General features: G+C 50.7%; 1 protein-coding gene across 2 annotated transcripts in view; it reads left to right on the forward strand.

The window, feature by feature from the left end:
* Nucleotides 1–8,882: 8,882 nt before the first annotated feature.
* Nucleotides 8,883–16,997, forward strand: part of KLHL25 (kelch like family member 25) — a 31,344-nt gene continuing 23,229 nt past the window's right edge. For both annotated transcript variants that reach the window (XM_076004768.1, XM_012774203.2), the window contains exon 1: nucleotides 8,883–9,525. The gene's annotated coding sequence lies outside the window, so the exon portion shown is untranslated. The remainder of the gene's footprint in view (nucleotides 9,526–16,997) is intronic.

Consider the following 16,997-nt stretch of genomic DNA (forward strand, 5'->3'; position numbering starts at 1 on the left):
CAAGTAGCTGGGACTACAGGTACACACCACCATGCCCGGCTGATTTTTTCTATATATATTTTTAGTTGGCCAATTAATTTCTTTCTATTTATAGTAGAGACAGGGTCTCGCTCTTGCTCAGGCTGTTTTGGAACTCCTGACTTTGAGCAATCCGCCTGCCTTGGCCTCCCAGAGTGTTAGGATTACAGGCGTGAGCCACTGTACATTGGTTTTTTTAATGTTGAACCAACCTTGAAGACATGGAATGAATCCCATTTGATCATGGTGACACTTCTTTTTATGCATTGATGAATTTTATTTGCTAATATTTTGTTGGGGATTTTTGTGCCTAAGTTCGTGGGAGATATTGGTCTATAGTTTTCACTTAGTGTACCGTTTTTGTCTGGGTACTTCTTAGTCATTTTGTCCTGCTGTAACAGAATGCCACAGACTGCACACTCTACAATGACCAGAAATGCATTAGCTCACCGTTCTGGACACTGGGAAGTCCCACAGCAAGGTGCTGGCATCTGGCAGGGGCCTTCTTGCTGCGTGTTATCACATGGGGGAGGTGAGAGGGCTCCAGAGAGAAAGGGGGCCCCAAACTTACCCTTTTATAATGAACTCACTCCCAGATAGCAAACCCACCCCCACAATAATGACCTTAATCCATTCATGAGGGTTGAGCCCTCATGGCCTGATCACGTCTTAAAGGGCCCACTTCTTAATACTGCTACAATGGCAATTCAATTTCAACATGAGTTTTGGAGGGGACAGACATTCAAACCATAGGAACTTAATACTAGCCTCATAAAATAACTTTGGAAGTGCTCCTTTCTCTTCTATTTTCTGGAAGAAATTGTGTAAAATTGGTGTCAATTCTTCTTTAAATGTTTGGTAGGATTTTTTAGTGAAACCATAATATCTGGGCCTGGAGATTTTTTTCAGGGGATGGGGAGCAGGAAGCTTTTAAGTAGCTAATTGAATTTCTTCAGTGGCTATAGGACTAGTCATATTTTCTATTTCATCTGAGTTGGGCTTTAGTAGTTTGTGGTTTTTGAAGAATCAGTCCATTTCTTAAAGTAGTAAAATTTATTACTGTAAAGTTGTTTATAGAATACTCTTATTATCTTAGTTAAAAAAATTTATAGGATCTGAAGTAATAGCCCCCATTTTACTCTTGTTATTGGCAATTGGCAATTTGTGTCTCCTCCTCCTCCTCCTCCTTCTCCTCCTCCTCCTCCTCCTCCTCCTCCTCCTCCTCCTCCTCCTCCTCCTCCTCCTCCTCCTCCTCCTCCTCCTCCTCCTCCTCCTCCTCCTCCTCTTCTTCTTCTTCTTCTTCTTCTTCTTCTTCTTCTTCTTCTTCTTCTTCTTCTTCTTCTCCTCCTCCTCCTCCTCCTCCTCCTCCTCCTCTTCCTCTTCTTCTTCTTCTTCCTGGAGGTTTATCAATTTTATTGATTTTTCCCCAAGAACCAGATTTTTGTTTCATTGATTTTCTTTACTGTTTTCCAATTTTCCATTTCATTGATTTCTGCTCTTTATTCCTTCCTTCTTGCTTCAGGTTTATTTTACTCTCCTTTTTCTAGTCTCTTGAGCTAGGAATTCAGATTGTAGCTTTGAGACCCTTTCCTCATTTCTAACGTAATCATTTAGTGCTATCAATTTCTCTCTCAGCACTGCCTTTGCTGCAGCCCACATATCTTGATAACTTGTATATTTCTTTTTGTTCAGTTCCATGTAATTTTTAATGGTCAAAAGCATACCTTATTCATTATCCATGATCCACTATCATACAAATAATGCCATAAGGAACTTCAGTTTACCAACAGTTCTGACCCATCATATCCTGTGTAAAACAAAACAAAACCACCCAGAAACATTCTCAAACTCAAGTGTACATCTGAAAACATCATCTAATCTTGGGGGGAAGTCAGTAAGAATTTATGCTGGAAGAAGGGAATACATCATAAGATAGGGACGCTATCAGCCCAGCCCCCCAGCCATGGGCAGGTTTCCTGAGGATCCAATCTTCTTGTGTGAAGGAGAAAGCACAGGACATTTGCTACCTGGTACACACCAAGTCAACCCTCCTTTCAATACTGAAACAAACAGCATCTTATGAAGAACTTGGCTTCTCAACCTACAACAGATTTTACAGGGAACTGGACTTCTGTAGCTTTCAAGATTATATTGTCTTGAAAGATGGCTTGTTGAGATTGTGTATGTATTTGTTAATTATTATTTACTTTGAGACTTCTTTTTTGACCCATGGAGTATTGAGAAGTGTGTTGACTAACCCCTCCCTGTTTAGAGGTTTTCTGATTGTCTTTCTGTTATTGGTTTCTAGTTTGATTCCATTGTGGTCAGAGAACATACTGTATAGGAATTTATAATTTTTTTTTTCATTTGTTGAAGTTTGTTTTAGGGTCCAAGATATGATGCATCTTGGTGAATGTTTCGGGGACACCTGGGGGAAAAATGTATATTCTGTTATTGGGTGGAGTGTTTTATTATTTTATAAATGTCGATTAGAGCCTCTTCTTTGATTGTACTATTCAGATCTTCCATATCCTTGCTGATTTTCTGTCTAGTAGTACTGTCAGTTGCTGAGAGGAGGGTGTTGAAGTCTCCAACTATAACTGTGGATTTGTCTATTTCTCCGTTCAGCTTTAACTTTATAGTTTTTACTTCATGTAGTTTGAGGCTCTGTTGTTTAATGTGTTCACATTTAGAATCACTGTGTCTTCCCAGCAGATTGACCTTTTTATCAGTAATGTGTTTTCTGCAATCTTTGAGGCAGTTTTGATAGCCTTTACTTTCTCAGAAAATCTTCTATCTCAATGAGGTTCTCAAAATATTCAGTAATACATGTTGCATATTGAGTGTGTGTGTATACATGGTGTTTTTATATTTATACAAATAAGCAATTATCTATAAACAGTATATATTTTATAGTATTGCTTTGCAAGATTTTATAATGAGCAGAAATGTGATCATATTCTATGTATCCATTTGCAAATTGCTCTTTTCACTCAACATCATGTTTTCAAGATGTATCCATGTTGGCAAAGAAAGTTCATTGCCTTTCACTGCTGTGCAGTGATCCTTTGTGTGAACAAACTTTAACCGTTTATCTATTCGCATGCCTGGTTTTTCTTGTGGTGAGTTTTCATTCCATGATGGGGCTGGGTAAGATCTGTAGCAGGACAGCTGGCAGTACTGCTAGCCAGAGCCCCTCCTGAGCACTCTCTTCCCTCCCCTCCGACCTTTGTACCTCTTCCCACTTCTCTCCCCATCCCCCCAATTAAACTCCATATTCCTCCCAGAGGCTCCTCTTCTTTGTTTACACCTTGGGCCACCCAGCAATGCCCAGCACAAAGGCCCCAAACTCACCTTTCCTCCCCAATTCTGCCATAGCTCTTTATTTCAATCTCTATTGCATTCTTTGCTTTAAAAAAAAAAAATAGTTCGGGATGTTGTGTTTTTTTTTTTTTCCTCACCACTGGGCATTATTTGTGCTATTTTTAAGGACAAGGAGTAGGATTTGTTCCCCTCTGTGTCCCATCTTCCTCTGGATCTACTCAACTCCAGCATTGTGTCCAGAACCTGTTGCGTGTTTGATGGACATTCTGAAATCAACACATTAATGAACAAAGCCTGTGGGGTTTGAACAACTCCGAGATAACATCCCCATTTGGCCATGCATGGACTCATTTGAGCACGGAACCAAATTCCACAGGGCTCACTGTCTATTTTTCCGGAGGACTCTTCTGGAATCAGGCCCAGGAATCTGCCAGTCCCATCCTGGCTATACCCCCAAAGCTGGTATGAATGACAGGAAGCGGGCCTGAGGGGTGGAGGTCGCCCCCTCTGCCACTGCCAACTGGCAAGGGTCAGACTCCCAATGGGACGAGATTTTCCGGGGTGACAAGTGGGAGATATGGAGCTCCTGCCCCTCCAGCTCTGGAAGTACCAGAGATGGCATTCACAGCAATGAGACATTCACAAACAATAATTACTATTAATGGAGCGCTTATGAAAAGTAACCCAGGGACACTCCTTGGCACTTTACAAATGTCCAGTTGTAATTGCAGCTGCTAATGTGTCCAGGGTTTATGAGGTCCCAGGCTCTGGCCCAAATGTGCCACAAGGAATTTTTTTTTTTAATTTAACCTTTTCAAGAACCCTATGAAATTATTATGATAACCTTAGGAATTATTATGATTATTATTGTTATTCCCATTTTATTGATGGAAAAACATTTTATTGATGGCTTACAGAGGAAAAACAACCTTCCCATGGTCACCGAGTAGCCAGTAGAGCCAGGATGCACACCAGGTTGTTCTGGTTAATTCCAAACACCATTTCTGCCCCCTCCCCCTCCCTCCCTCCCTTCTTTGCTTCCTTTCTTCTAAACATTGTTTTTAAGTATACAAAGAAACCCTGAATATTTCTAAAACTCTAGACCATATGGATAGAGTACATGTCTCCTTTATCCTTCTCCTTCCTCTAATCTGAGTATAGAGGTAGAGTTTTATTTCATTTTCAAGCTTCCAACTTAGTTTTTGAGTTATTGTTTGAGTAAGAAGTAGACTCCCAGGCTCAGAAATCAAAGTATCTAACGAAGAGTCCTGGGGAGTCCACCTCTGCCCCCCCTGGGCCTCCCTGCTCCCAGGGGCCTGCTCCATCACCTTCTGAGTGTCCTCCAGGGTGTCTTCATTCATCCTGCATTTCCAAGAGTGCTTTCTTATTTTTCCCACTTGGGGGCTGAAAGGTAGCACACTATACGCACTGTTTTGCATCTTCAACAGTTTTTAACTGTCATTCCCTACACTGTTTTGCCTTATAGTTTCTGAGGAGGAAGGGAGTGGGACAGGCCGGCCAATGTTCCCAGATGGAGGGGTGTGTTCCACGATGCCCCTCAGCTTCCTCCCTGCAGCTCACCCCACTCTTGGGCGGCTCCTCCACTGCTGGCGTCTCCGGCTGAGCCTTGGACGTTTGAAGCTCTGCCCAGTGTCTCTGCACGTGCCTGCTGCCCTGTATACCCAAACGGGCACCATTCTGCCCTCCTGTACCAGAGCACACTGTGCATGAGCACGCTTTCTATGTCAAACAAGGGTCTACATAGTGGCGTTTCCAGAGGTGCAGGGGGAATGATTTGGGGAAAGGGGGTTCATGGGCACCACTAGAATAGAGACCACTGAGTGTCTGCAACTTCTTGGGGTAGTAGAAGGAGCAGTGAGGGTCAGAAGGCTTCTTCCTTGTGCAGTTCCCACACTGCCACCAGGTGAAGACGACACCCTCCCACCTGCAGCCACTGTCCCTGCCACACCAGTCCTCCTGCTCCTTTGTGTCCCCAGGGCCCAAGCAGTGACTCACAGGTGACATTGATCCAGGCTGCTACCCCAGGATGGCATCCACTGACATCCGGCCCCTCCCTTGGGAACCAAAGCTGACAAAGCCACCTTTTGCCACAGTCTTGCCCTGGGTGGGTGCCCCTGATCAGGGTTTCCATCTTTTGGAAGCTAGATCAAAATTGAAATTGGGTCAGGCACAGTGGCTCATGCCTATAATCCTAGCACTCTAAGAGGCTGAGGTGAAAGGATTGCTTGAGCTCAGGAGTTGGAGACCAGCCTGAGCAAGAGCGAGACCCTGTTGTTACTAAAAATAGAAAAATTAGCAGGGCATGGTGGCACAAGCCTGTAGTCCCAGCTACCCAGGAGGCTGAGGCAGGAGAATCACTTGAGCCCAGGAGTTTGAGGTTGCTGTGAGCTAGGCTGAGGCCCTGGCACTGTAGCCCAGTCTATAGGGTCAGACTCTGTCTCTAAAAACAAACAAACAAACAAACAAATGGCATGGAGTGCAGAAGTAGACAGGGAAGAGGTATTCTTATCTATTTATAATCACCTCCTGGGCATTCTAGTATTCAAAGTCTGAGAAGTGAGGAGGAATAGGCGGAGACTAAAAAGGAACACCCAGAGAGGTACAAGGAGAACCAAGGATTCACTCACCTACTAATAAGTATGAATTGCATTCCACACTCCATCCCAGAATTTCTAAGACTTTAGATTCTGGGGCACCAGGAATACTGGACAGATGCCGGGGAGAAACGGGTGTTGGCCAGGACTGTTGGTTGGGACCAGGCATCCGTTATTCCCTGTTCCTTATGAACAGAACCCTGACTTTGTTTGCAGAGGCAACGTACTCATATAAAAGTCTACATTTCCCAAATTCCCTTGCAAGTAGGTAGACTAAGCTCTGTCCAATAAGACATAAGTGGAATTGTCACGTGGGACTTCCGCCGTCTGTTTACAGGATGCTATCAAAGCTGAGAGGCACACTTCTCCTGCTCTTCTGCTCTTATTCCTTCCTGCTGTCTGGGATGTGGACGATATAGTTGGAGCTCTAGCAGCCATCTTGGACTACCGTGTTTCCCCGAAAAGAAGACAGGGTCTTACATTTATTTTTCCTCAAGAAAACACCCTAGGGCTTATTTTCAGGGGATGTGTTATTTTCCCCCCAAAGCCTCAGCTTGCAGCACGCACAGGATGGCTGGGACCTGACAGGGGGAGCCGACCTTGGTGGGGCTGCCCGCACCTTTCCGGTCACCTCCGGGATAGAAGCTGTCACGATGGGGCAGATGAGAAAGGCTGCTCATCTTCTTTACTGTTCTGCGACAAAATGCATGGTTTGTGGAGGTACCCCTGTGTAGCCACGCCTGTCACTAGGTCTTATTTTCGGGGTAGGGCTTGTACTGCGCAAATGCTTAGAAATCCTGCTAGGGCTTATTTTATGGGTAGGTCTTATTTTCGGGAAACATGGTATGGGGCAACCTTGCAAATGTAAACCAAGCATTAGGAATGAGGAATAAAAATACAGTAGCCCATGTTTCCGACAACTGTGGATTTCTCAATCAGGGATTGCTTAACTTTAAATTTCTTTTGCATGAGCAAGAAACAAACTTCTATCTTGTGTAAGTCACAGTTAATTTTGGGTTTTCTGTCTTATGCAGCAAAAGCTAATTCTAATGGATATGAGCTTTATTCATAGTATTTCAAAACTGTGTAGACAACTTTTATGTGGCATCAAGAATTCTGAGATGACTGCTGTGGTCCCTGCCCTCCTAGAACTCTCTGCCCAGAGGGGTGGGCTAGCAGGTTAGCAGGTCATTACAATGCTGGCTGGTAAGCATGGCGATGCCCCCGGGTCTATAATGAGGACTGAGGCTGGTGCCAAAGCAAGCTCGATCTCCTCTTTTCATCTTCTTTCAAATTGTATCTAATTTCAATAGCTCAATATGTGTTCTTGGTCTGATTTTGTTCCATTGCCTATACTGTATTTGGTTTTAATATATTCCAGTATCTAATTTAAGCCTTGGAGTTGAAGAGGGGAAAAATGATAATGTGGATCAAATTTTAGATGGTTGGCACTTATAATTTTACAGAAAACCTGTATGGAATAATAAGTGACAGTTATGAACTTGCTAAGTATCAATTTTGCATGGGGTGCCTCATTCAACCAACAATTATATAAATACTCTAGCATTAGAAAATTGGCAGGATGCTAAAACTACAAATGTGATCTGTGTCATTTCTTTAATGAAGCAATTACTTTGATCTGACCTTTTCCCTTCTGAAGGCACCTTAACTGTGCGCTTGGTCACCTTTTTACCTCTGGCCGATACTGTTTTTAAATATCAGAACCCTGGCATCTTAGATGTCTGCAGATCTGGGCCAAATAGGAACACAAATCTATACTGAGCACTTGCTAGGTACTAGGCCTTTCACATACGTTATGTTATTTAATCTTCACAATAACCCTGCAAGCAAGATTTTATTTATTTTATTTTATTTTATTTATTTTATTTTTTTGAGATAGAGTCTCATTCTGTTGCCTGGGCTAGAGTGCCGCGGCTTCTGCCTAGCTTACAGCAACCTCAAACTTCTGGGCTCAAGCAATCCTCCTGCCTTAGCCTCCCGAGTAGCTGGGACTACAGGCATGAGCCACCATGCCCGGCTAATTTTATATATATATATAATTTTTTTTAGTTCTCCAGCTAATTTCTTTTTATTTTTTTAGTAGAGACAGGGTCTTGCTCTTGCTCAGGCTGCTCTCAAACTCCTGAGCTCAAATGATCCACCCACTTCGGCCTCCCAGAGTGCTAGGATTACAGGCGTGAGCCACCACACCTGTCCTAGAAAGGTTTTAGAATCCTCCTTTCACCAGTAAGATACAGAGGCTCAGAAAGTCTGAGAGCAGTCTACCTCCAGTCCTACCCAGCTCCTGAGGGGCAGAGCTGGCATTCGAACCCAGACCTTGGGCTGCTAGCTCCCACACCAAACTGTTTCCCCGAATGCCTTCCATGGTGGTGTCTTTATTATCTCACAGTCTTTTAAGCCTGGAATCTCTTTTGCCCTGTCTAAGCAGCTTTGTACCCATGGGCTCTATCTTCCAGGTTTCACAATCTCCTCTCCCAAATCCCTTGTACACTTTCTTCCTCCTTTGTAAACGTTCCTGGCACCTCCCATGGGTGTGATCTCTGACTCCTTGGAGTTCTCCCGCCCCAGCCTTCACCGCCCTTATCACTTTTTATACTTTATCAGGGCTCTTTGTACCCTTAGGTGACCTCCTTGAATTATCCATTTTCAGTGGGAGGGTAAAAAGAAAGGACATCTATTGCGTAAGTACTTTGTCTCCTTTAATCCCCTAAATAACCCTGTGAGTTTTTACCTGCCCCTTCACAAATGAAGACACTGGATTTACAGCAAGCTGAAGGGGCGGCATGAGCTGCAAACCCCGGAATGCAAGGACCGGGAATTACAGAGACTTGCACACAGCGCAGGCGCCCTGTAAATGTTCGTGGAATGAATGAATGGGTGAATGAACATTTGAAATCTGGCTTACAAAGGGAGTTTAATGATAAATGATACAGAGAGGAGACCCGAAAAATACAGATTTCGAGTCCAGGTGGGGTTTGGCGGCTGCAGAAATCCCAAACATTGAAACAAGCCCATAGTAAGAGAAAGGGTTTCCTTTTAACACTCGGGCAACTAAATCTGTGGCTCCAGAGAGTCCCAAGAGGCCTACAAAGCCCGAGATCCGGGGACAGAGGTAAGAGGCATATACAGTCTATAAAGCTCTCCGCTTCGGAAAGCTCTAGAACGCTGTCGCCTTGCGCTCCCAAACTTGGGCCCCCAGTGGGCGCCTGTCGCTTTAAGAAGCCGGCGGCTGTCCTTCTGTCTCCCCGCCCCGCCCCCGCAGTACCGGCCGGCCGGGGCGCCCTCCCCTTTCTCCTCCTGCGGCTGCACTACGGGTTCGCCAGCCCATCCGTCACAGAGGCGCCGCCTCTGATTGGCTGCTGCGCGTCGGGCCGGAAGGCGGGGCGGGAAGGCCGGAGAAACTAGTTTGTTGGCGGCGGCTGGGCGGCCGCGCAGCGGGAGCGCGATCCGAGCCGCGGCGAGCCGGCCGAGCGGGGCGGCGGCGGCTGGGGCTGCGGAGCTCAAGCGGGCGGCCAGGGGAGTCCGAGCGCGGCGGCGGGCCCGGGCGGTGAGTACCGGGGGCGGGCCGGGGGCGCCGTCGGGCCGGCTTGCGCCGCGTCCCCGGCCACCCGCGCTGGCTGGCGACTTGTCACCCCCGCCCCGGGCTGGGACCCGGCGCTCGGAGCCCCCGGCCGAGCGAGCCTCCCGGGGCCGCGTGTCCCGCAGAAGCGCAGAGCGGCGGGGGCGCCTGGGGCTTGGGGACCCCGCGCTCGGGGACAATGGTGGGGGCCGCGGTCGGCCGCCCTCGCGCCTCGCCCCTCCCGCCTCGCCCGAGCCTGGGGACCCCGCGAGGGAATGAATTGTCTTGCAGACGGATGTGGCGCGCGGGAGCTGCTCCTCTCTCCCCCGGGAGCGGTTGATTCATTGAGTCCGCAGACTCTCTTTTTAAAAAATTACTATTGATCCTGGAAAGAGGAGGCTGCCCGTTTTCGAGGGTGTGAGCGGCCAGGCTCGCGCCCGGGCCGAGGGAAGTCCCCGCGCGCCGAGGGCCAGATGGCCGCCTGCCTGGTGCGGAGCGAGGCCGAGGGTTTCACCAGGGACGTGTCCACGCGGGCCGGCCCCGGAGCCTGCCGCCACTTCGCCCCGCACCAGACCGTTTACTTCCCGCCCGACACGGCCCCTCGTGCCTGTTCAGCGAGCTGTTGAGCAGCAGAGCTGTGGTCACACTCCTGGAGCCATATCCACCTGCTCACTTGGGTGGTGGCCAACCTGGCAGGTCCAGGGCAAGTCTCCAGCCTGACTCTCCTCTGTCCTCATCTTGCCCTGGTTCCAGGACCCCACCCCCTTTTCTCCTCTATAGTTGCTTTAGAAGCTTTTCTTTGGGGGGGATTGTGCCCCTGGGGGCACTTTCTTTTCCTTTTTTAAATTTTTTTTAATTTCAGCATATTATGGTGCTACACATGTTAAGGTTACTTTTATTGCCCATGCCCCCCTCCCCCCTCAAGTCAGAGCTTCAAGCGTGACCATTGGGGACACTTTCTTTATGCTGCTGCTTCAAAGACCCCAAAGTGCATTCCCACTGTCTTTGAACAAAGAACAATCTCTATAGAGACCTGACTGTGGGTGGAGGCAGACCCAGGCCCCTGCAGGTTTAATCTGGTCCCAGTGGCTTTGACCAGGGGGAAGGCTGGCTGGGCTTGAATGTCCCTGGTCGTCAGGGCGTTTGGTTGCACACTGTCCTGTCAGGGCAGCAGAGGGATGGAGGGAAGGAAGTTGCTGGTGGCACAGGAGAGGAGGCAAGAACCCCACGTTCTTGTCATGGACAGATTCTGGTGACTGTGACTTGGGGCCAAGCCATTCGGGACCCTGGGCCTCAGTCTCCCTGTTCATAGGTGGGACTGGACCTCGTTCAGTGGGCGTATGTGTGCTATTGGCATTCCTGGGGTGTTGGTGAGGCTTGCGTTGGGGTCTGGGGAAAAGGAGGACCTGAGGTCTTCCCTTCCTGGTCATTCTAAGCTGTCTCCCAGGCCCGGCAGACTTCGTTTTGAGTCATTTGTCAGGCAGTGACTCCGGGGGGTGGTGACAAGGAAGGTGGAGAGAAATGTAAGAAACCTTCATCCTGGGTCTCTGGCTGTATCGGGATTTATGTGTGTGGTGCAGAGAGAAGAGCTGTGGGCAGGTTGTACGCTCCACGCTGGGGGGCAGCTTCTGCAGCCCTGTGCCTCCTAATAGCATCTTAAGCCCGCCAGCGCGCAGTGTGGGCAGAGGAGAGCAGGAAGGAGAAAGAGCACTTACCTGGTGAAAGCAGGCTTGCTTCTTCCCATCTAGCACTGCTGGGGGAGGGTGGGATGAGTGGGAGTGTTTAGTGGGTGGTTTGTGACTGATTTATTGATTCATTCATTCATTGTTTGAACAGACTTAATTGGGCACCTGCTCTGTGTCAGGCCCTGGGTTAGGTGCTGGGGACCCTGCCTTCAGGGAGCTCCTAGATGAGGGGGTGCTGACACGTGGATCGGAGCCCTGACACATCGTAGTGTGCAGAGTGCCCTGGCGATGAAGGCAGCAAGGGGAGTGAGGGGACACGCGGTCAAGTCCTCCTTGAGAGAGCATGTCCCGACTAACGATGGCAAAGGCATGCCACAGCCCAGATTCCAGCCTGGGACAGCTGCCTTTTCTCCTGCCACCCACCTGTGCCCAGAGGCCCATTCATTGCCGACCTTGAGACAGGTGCAGGCTGAGGTCAGGGAGAGGCAGGTGGGAGGTGATGGAAAGGTGCGTTCTCAGCCAGGGTGCTCTGGCCTGCACAGCCAGCAGTGCGGGGCGTTTGCGGGAAGCTGGACGGCTTCTAGATGCAGCCTCTCTTCCGAGAGGTCCTGGGAGAGCCTACCCCCTGATCCAAAGACCAGTGCATTCCTTGCCTGAGCCTTTAGTCCCTCTGTACCAGCAGGCAGTGTGGGCATGGCCTGGCCAGGGTGCGCAGAGCTGTGCAAGAAAACAGAGTGGCCAGACACAAATGAATTGGCTAATTAAGATGCTGGTTTTCAGCTAATGTGGTAAATTTCATAATTTAATTGCCTCAGCCAGTCGGGGCTATTGAAGCATTTTCCAGCCAGGAAACACTTAGTTGGCACAGGCTGAGGGGTGGGGAGCCTGTGGGGTTAGGGGAGGAGGAGGGAGAACTCAAGCATCCACAGCTTCTAGTCATAGCATCCCAGCAGGACTTACCCATCCGTATCGGCCCCAGGTGGTGGAAGTCAGTCCAGTCCCCACCGCAGGTTCCAGTCCCTTTCATCCCCCGAGCAGCACACAGCACTGTCCCTGTTCCAATTCTAAAGGTAGCTAAAGCTGATACAGGTCAGCTTCAAGCCATCACCTTGCCGGACTGCCACCAGGTCCTTCAAGGGCTGTTAGGAGCTTGGGAACAGGTGCTATGGCATTAGGGCGGTAGAGGGGAAGGTCGTCAGCGGAAAGAACCTGGGCTTTGGACCTGTCTGGGGTTCCAGAGTGTTCCCAGCCGTTTGTGTGTCTGTGGCCAAGTTCCTTAACCTCACTGAGCCTCATTGGCCTTTCGCAGGGATGCTGTGAAGATGAACTGCCGTACTGTGGACCCCCCTAACATGGCATCTGGCACCAAATGGGCATCAGGCACCCCTTTCCCTTTGCCCTGTCCTCTGGGCACTGGCTGGGGCTTGGGTGCTCGTTGCTCTGCCTCTGACTCGCAGCAGCGCTCCCCTGGGTGCACAGCCACTGCCACCCACCCCCGCCCCCGCGCTCCGTGCTGTCTTACTGCCAAACCTTCCCTTCTGGTCAGTGCCCTGCTGGATGATTCAGGGTAGGTAGGTGCATGTGGCTTATTGACCTGTTTTTTAAAGTGGCAGCTCTGTGGTTCAAAAATCTAATTTAGTTGGGAATTACACCATGTTTTCTGCAAATACATAAAAATCTTCCCAGCCCTTCCCCACCGTGCAGTGGCCTCCTGCTCTGGGGCTGGGTCCGTATGAGGCTCACCCAGGCCACCCCCTTGCCGGAGGCCAACGCCACCTCTTCACAATGCATAGTCAGAACCCTCACACCTGGAACAGGTTGGCAGAAAGCACTGAAGTGGGAGTGTGGGAGTCCTGCTCTGCCCCTGCCTGGCTGTGTGGCTCTGTGCAGGTCCCCTTACCTCTTTGGGCCTCAGTTTGCTCATCTGTAAAACGGGTGGGTGCTTTTCTGTATAATGCTTCTATTAAGTGTTTTACTGTACACTCTCACAGGTTCTTGCAAGCTCTGATGTTAAGTGGTTTTATAAATAAGGCTCTGGCTATTTGCTTAGCCCTCACGGGAGGCACGGGCTTGAGCGGCAGCTAGTGGAGTGCAGAGGAGCTGAGTCTGGAGTCAGGAGCCGGGGTTCTGGTTCCAGTTCTGCCTCTGGTGTGTGCTGTGCACTTTGGGCAAGTTACTTTCTCTCTCTGGGCCCTAAGGTTTCTACCTGTAGAATGGGAGGGGTGCAGCAGGCAAGCTCCCAGTTTCCCTTCCTTTCTCACGGAGTGGAGACTGAGTCAGATTTTCCCAGTAGCTGCAGAGTGAACAGAATCTCCCTCGAGCCCTGCTCAGGGCTTCCTGCCCCTGCCCACCGCCTCAGAGTTTGGGGCGTCGGCACGGAGGGGCTGGTGAAGCCAGAAGACTGGGCTGGGGGAGCAGGCATGGGCTCCAAGGAAGGTGGCGTGTAGGTGACTCCCCCAAGGCTGCTCTGGCTGGCCCTGGGTGGGGATCTGGGCAGCAGCTGTGGGGGCCCCCAGGGTAGGGTGACCTGCCTCTGGAACAGACGGGGTGAGACCTCGCCTGTGGGGTGTCCCCTGGGCACAGCGCCAGGGCCACCTCCTGGCAGAGAGATGGACCAAGAGCTCCAAGGAGCACGGAGGATCATGAGAGAGGAGGTGGCTGAGAGCCAGGCTGTGCCAAGGAGGCGCCTGCAAGACCAGTTGGATGGCTCCTTCTGGGGAGGCGGGGGCCGTGGGAGAGCTGCGTCTGCTGCCACCAGCCCGAGGACCACATTCACCTCGGGTGTCACTCCCCACCCACCTCCGCCAGGGTGATGCCTTCCGCTGTCGGCTCTGAGGTCGAGAGTAGGATGCAGGGATAGGGTGGAGACAAAAGCCTTGCTTATTTCTGCCTGCTCCCATCGGGCTGACCACAGATCAATCTAAGCCGAACAGAATTAATTTCCTAATTAAGATAAAGAGACGCTTTGCCTAAGACCAGCTGCCAGCCAGGTTTGCTGTTGGCCAGGCTAATTTGTCTGAGCAGGAGTGAGGCCAAGAGCCGGAGGAGCGCTTTTTCTAGAAAGCCGTGGCGATGCTGTCTGGTGTCCAGAGTGCAGGTTCTGCTGCAGCCCAGCTTGTGGGACCTTGGCAGCAAGTCCTGTGACCCGTGAGCGCCTCTGTTGTTCACAGCCCTGGAACGCCGCGGGAGAGAGGTGTCCAGCTCCGTTCATGCGACAGACGTTTATTTACAGCCTTCTGGGTGGCCCGTTCTGGGCTAGAGACTGGGGAAAGCAAGTCAGGGTCAAAGAGGGTCCCTCGGTGGGAGCTCACTGTCCTATGTGCGAGGCAGCCGCTCGGGTGGTGATGGCACTGCAGTGGGGTGCGAGAGGCCAGTGTGCCGGGAGTCTGCCCGCTGTCCTCGTGGTGGAGGGAGGACCTGGGCTCTTGTTAGTCTCATTCCACATGTGTCCAATGGATACTATTGCCATCAGTTCTCTGCCAGGCTCTGCGATTCAGCAAAGAACAAGGCAAGGACCCTCACCCCAATCCTGAAGCCCCCATTCTGCTGGGAAGAGGCAGACAACAGGTGCACAGAATATGCAGCCGCAGGGGAAGCGGACAGGGACCGGTAAGAACTTGGGTCCAGTGAGGAGAACCCTCTGCAAAGGGGGTCAGGGAAGGAAGAAGCCTCCGTGGGGTGGTGCCGGTGCCGGGGTGGGGGTGGGGACGGAGCTCAGCTAGTGTGAGGGCTCCCAGTTCACAGAGGGGCTGAGGGGAGCATTGTCCTTTTAAGATTTGAAAGGATCCTTTTAGGATTTCCTTTTAAGGAAAGACAGATTTCCTTTGTAAATGAAAGACGTGGGGAAAGTGGAGCACAGGGTGAGAGTCTGCCCCCCTCCTTGGGATCTGTCCACAGCTCAGTGTCTGCCCTTCTGGTCCCCGTTGGTAGGCGCAGATTTTGTTTTTACGTAATTTGGATCGTGCTCAATACCCTGCAGCTTCTATCACTGAGCCTGCAGGCGCCCTCTCCCCTTCCGCAGCGGCATGAGAGCCAGACTGGCCAAGCCACCATGCATCTCATTGTTTCCTAACGGGGGACTTTGGGCGAGGCCTGATCTCTCCCCGTGCGATCAGTGACCGTCTTGCATGTCCTCAGTCACGCGTGTTTATGAGCAAGCGTGATTATTTCACATTTTCATTGTTAAAACTAAATGCCTTTTGCAGAGACTGAGTTTACTCTCCCACTAACAGTAGTGTCTGAGTGCCCATCTCGCCTCATCCTCACCCATGTTTGATGCCATCCGTGTTTTTATGACAGTCTTAGCTAACGTGATTTCACGGAGCGGAGTGGCTCATCCTTAAGAAAAGCGATCTAGTTTATTCAGGCTTTCCCTTTGGGTTCCAGTCCACTTTTGTTTTCCCAGAAGATCAAGGTTTAGCGAGTGCCAGTTCTGCCTCTTGTTGGTCTCCTGACCTCAGCTGGGGACCGGGAAGCTCTTGGCCGTGTGTACTCATCTGTGAAGTGAGGCCCTTTAATCCCAGCCCGGCCCCTGCCAGGCTGCTGTGCGCTGGCCATGGGAAAACATTCCTGAAAGTTCATTTTAGGCTGAAAAGCTCTGCAAACACGAGGAGGCATGGGTTTTACTAGGGAAAGCCGAATATCTGGCACATTTGAGTGAATTCTAGTGTTTCTGAACAGCCAGCGTATCCAGGGGAGGGGCTGGAGTGACCTGGCCCACGTGGGGTAGAGGTGGCCTTGGGTGGGATGCGAAGGACCCTCCCTGACCCGAGAGGGTGGTCAGGCCGGCGTGAGAGCACCTGCGACAACCTGCCTCCTGTCTCCCCTGCGGCAGTAAAGAAGTGAGCCAGGGTGTGGAGAAGGTTCCCCGGCCAGCCCATAAGAGGCCCAGAAGGGGGCATCGGCCACCAAGGACTGGGCCCCGTCTACCTGTGGGTAGAGGCCAAAGACTGCGGCTCCAAGAACTTTGTGAATTTCCATGTTCATTACTTGGGGAGTCTGTGTCTGTTTTCCTGTAATGGGAGGCTTTAGAATGAGCAAAAGATTTGCCAAAAGGGCCCTTGGACTTGATTTAGAGACAGAAAGAGGGGAAAGCTGTGGAGACTGATGGAGAAAGGCAGACTCTCAGGGCAGGGGTAACCAGGCCTGCGTGGTCCTGGGCGGCCTCAGCCCAGCCAGGGGGCATGGGCTCAGGAGCCTGCAGACATTCAGCCAGGCCCACCTGTCGTTCCCCAGGTGGGCTTGCCCCACCCTTTGGTGGGAGCATCCAGGTGTGGCTGCGATCCCTGCTGCCCTGGGATGACTCAGAACCCAGCTCAGGGGGCAGCTCCTGTTATCCCAACTAGCCCGGCCTGGGTGGAACAGCCTCTGGGACAAATGCAGATGGGGGAAGAGGGTCACCAAGGGGACAGTGGGACACCCAATGGACTTTGGCAGGGAGGCCTCCTGCCTCTGCAACTCTGGCTGGTGAGCTAGGGTAGGGCAGGGGGAGCAGCCCCTCTGAAAGCAGACTTTGCATTTATCAGACAGCTCCTGATTCTGGGAGGCGGGTGTGTCATTAAGGCAGTGAGGAGGCCTGGCGCGGTGGCTCATGCCTGTAATCCTAGCACTCTGAGGCTGAAGCTGGTGGATCGTTTGAGTTCAGGAGTTCAAGACCAGCCTGAGCAAGAGCAAGACCCCATCTCTACCAAAATATAGAAAAAATTAGCCGGGCATGGTGGTGCATGCCTGTAGTCCCAGCTACTCAGGAGGCTGAAGCAGAAGGATCACTTGAGC

Source organism: Microcebus murinus, chromosome 7 (assembly GCF_040939455.1).
Source record: "Microcebus murinus isolate Inina chromosome 7, M.murinus_Inina_mat1.0, whole genome shotgun sequence".
In the NCBI taxonomy this organism is placed as follows: Eukaryota; Metazoa; Chordata; class Mammalia; order Primates; family Cheirogaleidae; genus Microcebus; species Microcebus murinus.